The sequence below is a fragment of the Pinus tabuliformis genome, chromosome 9 (genome assembly GCF_031772625.1).
Source record: "Pinus tabuliformis cultivar Carrire ecotype Pingquan chromosome 9, CPIR1, whole genome shotgun sequence".
In the NCBI taxonomy this organism is placed as follows: Eukaryota; Viridiplantae; Streptophyta; class Pinopsida; order Pinales; family Pinaceae; genus Pinus; species Pinus tabuliformis.
Genome location: NC_142307.1, coordinates 2021700382 through 2021705462, shown reverse-complemented (window position 1 = coordinate 2021705462; position 5081 = coordinate 2021700382). Strand labels below are relative to the sequence as shown.

At 33.3% G+C, this 5081-nt stretch overlaps 1 non-coding gene across 1 annotated transcript; it reads left to right on the top strand.

Annotated features, from left to right (window-relative positions):
• Positions 1 to 1473: 1473 nt before the first annotated feature.
• LOC149157193 (U6 spliceosomal RNA) lies at positions 1474 to 1575 on the top strand. Its single transcript, XR_016263838.1, has one exon. It is a non-coding gene; the product is annotated as a U6 spliceosomal RNA (small nuclear RNA).
• Positions 1576 to 5081: the final 3506 nt, after the last annotated feature.

Genomic DNA, 5081 nt, shown 5'->3' with positions numbered 1-5081 from the left:
GGTTTCTGATTTTTGCCCGCCCCTTCTTTTGGGATGGCTCAAAAGGATCAAACACATCATGAGTTTGCTTCTCACATACAACATCACACATATATGAGTTTGTTTCTCACATAAAACATCACACATATATATGGGGAAGGCAATACAAAGGCTGATAGCCTCTCCAAGGTTGCCCTCAGCTGCTATAATGGTAAAATATAGTGCAAATATCTCGTTGAAAACAAGGTCCTGGAGGAGGGCTGGTTTTGCCTGCCTTGAGCACCATGTCTTCCCACATGTGGGTATTTATATCACCACAACTCTTTCTAATGCTTTCTATCCTTTTTACAATATGTTGCAAATTTTGCTTTTTTATAATACTCACATTATGCTTCGCTTTGTGCTTAATTTTAAACAATATCTATATTTTTATTACCTCAATGGATAGTCTGATATAATTTTTATAATACTCTAGAACTTACTAATCCCGTACATATTTGACTTAATGAATAATGCTATGAACCACGCATGTTTTTTGTTTTTATTTATAATAGAAACTATTTTTTCCTTTTAAACTAAAATAGAAAAGTAAAAAATAATATTAAATTATTAAAATATTAAAAAAAAAAAATTCATATACTTACATTTAAATCATTTAAAATGAAGTCTAGTAGACACTGCAAACAATACCACAAAATACTCTAATGTTGAGTTTTGAAACTCGACCTAATACTTCACATGCGAAATACTTATTTGATCAAATACTCTAATACCGAGTTTCAAAACTCAACCTAATACTTCATATGATAAATACTTATTTTAGATATAGTAAAATTATATCCATGTTTAAGATTTTCCCTCTTCCTATTAAATTCGTAACTTATTTTCAAAACTTTTATGAATTTATAATTGGAAAATTATAAATTTTAATAAAAATATGCTTATCTATAGAATTTATGTTTAATTTTTTCTCACACTTGCATCATACACACTTGTGCATTATAATGTTAGCTTACTATTTCCTTTTTAAATGTCCACAATGTTATAATGTTAGCTTAATATTTCCTTTTTAAATATTCACAATGTATATTCCCTTGACAATCGTTATTACTACAGGTTTGTTTGAGACTTTTCGTATTTGGAGGAATGGGGCCATTAACAAGGTTAATTTGACAAAGCTTAATGAATTATTAGAAGAAATTTCGACGTAAATCACAATCAGAAAATCATTGCCGATGTGTTTCGAACCAACTAGTGTGGTTCATCGTCAGGACGAGTTGAAGAAAACAGATCTAGCTTTGCATGTTAAATAGTCTGCGCAGAGCCTCCAACGACTAACTTGACCAACGACTAATTTTGACTTAGGGATCAAAGTTTGCAAATCGAAAGCATATAATCAATTTTACTTGGTTAAACTATATTTTTTTAATTTAAACAATATTTTTTTTAATTTCACATTTGTTGGTAAAAAGGTGATACAATCTATTGTGCGTGGTTTTTTGAAAACATCTCATAAAATTGGAATGATATAGAGAAGATTAGCATGACCCTTGCACAAATATGACACACACAAATCAAGAAATGGTCCAATTTTTTTCTCCGATGGGGGTACATTTAAGGATGGGCGATTTAACAGCGTGCATGATTGCCATGTGTGAATGGGGAGTGGATGATCGGGAGGCTGACCACAGAGGTAGAAAAGAGGTGGTCACCTGTCTGATGGCGATGTATGCATGGCTGACCCACCATTTATAGGATACCAAAGGGTGTCCCTTGTCTCATCAATTTAAAGTTGGGCAAGTGGAGGACATAGAGTTTCAGTCTGACATTCCCCTAGTTTATGCTTTGTGACAGGTGAGTTCACTCATGGCGGTACCTCAACTCTGTGCGCACATGTTTTGGGTGCTAAATTTGGGCATGAATCTTTGTGCCCAACACCCACTTGTATTTCCTGTGTCATTTCTCCTTCAGAAACTGCATCTCGCCCATTATACTCGTCGATAGGGAGTTTTCTTTATAAGTGTGGGAGTATTACTGCAGGGTGGTGGATTCTCTGTTTTGTGATCATGGATACGCACCTAGTTCTCATTGTGTTGACTTACAACAGTGGTTCGTTGCTTCTCAGTGACATCTAACCAAGTCTGTTTTCCTACTTGTATCCGCCCTGGTTTTCTTTCATGGGTCATCTTAATTTTCCTTGGATCTAACACAAAGTTTATTGGTGGTAATTGTCCATGTTATTCATTTTATTCGTCCACAATATAGTGACAGGTCCATCCTCCGAGCTTGTCACTGTATTTCCCGCTTCTTCCTCTCATATCCATGATTCTGTAGGCATTTCATTCAACTGCCCAGTTCTTGTTTGCAGAATGTGGTATATGGGAACTTTTTCCTTGTGGTTTTGATTACTGGTTCGAGTTTCAGGTCTATAGGCTGGTACTAAGTCTTCAAACTGGTTATGTTCAATCTATATATGGTAAACTTGTCTCGCATTCTCAAACTCTTCCTCACTAGCTAGCATATGGTCCAATTGGGTGGTAGGTATAAGCATGGTTGTTTTAGGATATACTCGGCTATTAGTTTATTTTCACCCTCATGACACCCTTTTGGAATATCCTTTCAGCTACCTTGATTCGATACACTTCTTTCTAGAGCCAGCTTTCTCTTACTCTAGCACTTGGGTTTGGGTGTTTCACTCCTATCGTAACGATGACTATTTACTGTTTCATCTCAACAATTACGTCCCGGAGTATAATTTCAAGTGTTGTCTCCCTCATACTGGGGTAATTGGTCTTGGGTGGTTTCACAACCTGAACTTATTAATCCGCCTGTTCCTATTTTGTGGCGTAAAACCCTACTGAGTCAACCTCTAACAATTGTGCTTATGGCACCACAACTTCGTCAACCTAGTTGACAGTGAGGCGCGTCAGCTACTTCTTCCTCTCGATGTTGACGCCTTTTTGGGTGACATTTTGTGACTTATCATTTCAATGCAATTACTCTTAAGGTTAGAAATTAAATTCTTCAACTAGAGGCTAAAGAATTTGGAGACAAAGCTTATAATTCATACTCATTAATCTGGTTCAACATTTCAATGGACTCCTAATCCAGGTAAATTCCAGAAAAGGAGACTTTATTTCCTACACTCATTAGCTCTACACAGGCAATTGGAGACCTTGATACATATAGTCATACGAGACAAGCAAGTTGATCACTATCAACTTGTTGTCGGGAAGGAGGAGATCAAAGGATTCTCTGAGACATAAGATACAACTTGGATGATTTAGACTCCAAGATGAGCTGGGTGGAACGTTATGTGGCTTCCAACTCAGACTCTGGCTTTGGTTCATAGCCTCCTACTCCAACTGTCATCACTGCACCAATAGAAGACAATCCTCAAGGAAACATTAATGAAATTTCTCTAGTTATTGTTCTAGATTAGTATTCCTTCTCTTGGTCCATTTTGGTCCATGTTTTGTTCTTTCACTACTTTGTAGTCATGGCGACTTTTCTGATTTACTAGTTTATAGATGTTTATGTTTATTTTTTTGTTGTCAATCCTAAAATATCCATTGCATGGAATTTTTGAAGGGCCACCTTGTTATATGCTACTTTGCATGTTCTTTTTGGCTAAATATGGACTACTAGAAAAAAATGTTAAACAATATATTAGTTTGTATGTCCACACAAAGTTTTCTAGAAAACCTTGTCATCTATGTAACTTGGTTTTCTCATAATATAAATATTAACATTTATCTTACAAAAAACTTATTGCGCATGAGGGCTAAGCAAATTTATTTCACCCCATAACTTACTTTTTTCAATCCACCTTTGCTAGGTGTCAAAACCATGGTTGTATTTAATAAGAGTTTTGTTGTGAATAACGAAATAAATATTTAAAATATTATATCATAGAATTTGTTAAGAATATTTAAATTAAGATTATAATAAAGGTACGCTACTAATATATATCTATTAAGAGATATTAATACGGAAAATGTGTTTTTATTTTAGTTATAAATTTATGCTATTATATTAATAATAAAAGAATTTTATATTGTTGAATTGAGGCTTCTGTGATCCATATCAAGTTTATGAGAAACAAATTTCGACGTAAATCACATGATAATATATTTGTCGACGCGTTTCAAACCAACGAGTGTGGTTCATCGTTAGGACAAGTTGAAGAATCAAATCATGGCTACATGTTAAATAGGGATAGTAGATCTTCCAACGGCTAGGTTTGACTGGAAAATGGCTATATTAGACTAGACTAGACAAATGGCTATAATTGACCAAGAAACGGCTAGATTTGACTAGTTAAATTATTTAATTATAATAATATTATTAGATAAATAGTTATTCAATGTATTAGGGTTGATATCATTATATTTTATAATGTTTTGAATGTCACTAAAGTTTAGAATGCTACAAACGAAAATTATTTTAATACTTCTCGGTTGGTATTGTGTGTTATTTTAAGTAAAATGTTAATCAAATTCGAGTTAAAAATAATAAATCTAGGGAATAATAATAATAATAACGAGTAAAATGTTAACAAATATTAATAGATCTAGGGATTATAACTATTAGTAATTGTATGGATTTAATATTAACTAAAATAATAATATTAATTATATTATTATTATTATTATTATTAATGGTTTGGGTAACTAATTAATATAAATTTATTAGTAAAGCTATCTAATGTGAACATAAACTTACTACTTAAATTTAAATAATTATCTTATACTAGATAATTTTAACCCATTCAGATAGTCATGAAAAGGACTATCTCATAAATATAAGGAAAAGAAAATGAGGGAGATTTCCAAAGAGGACCAAAAACTCAAATAAGAATTAAGGATAAAGAAAACATGTTAGTTAGAAGCTTCACTATAGGATAATAAGGGAGAAAAAAAGGAAATAGAAATTAAGTTCAAGTCATTAATAGAGGGAGGGGAGGAAGGGGAAGAAATGACTAGGAAGAGAGGGCAAGGATCCAGCAACTACTGATCTTCCAACTGTCATCTCTATTGATATTGCTTTGCCTTTTTCAATCTCAATGGCTTCTCTAAATTTTCAGTGATGGAACTGTGCAA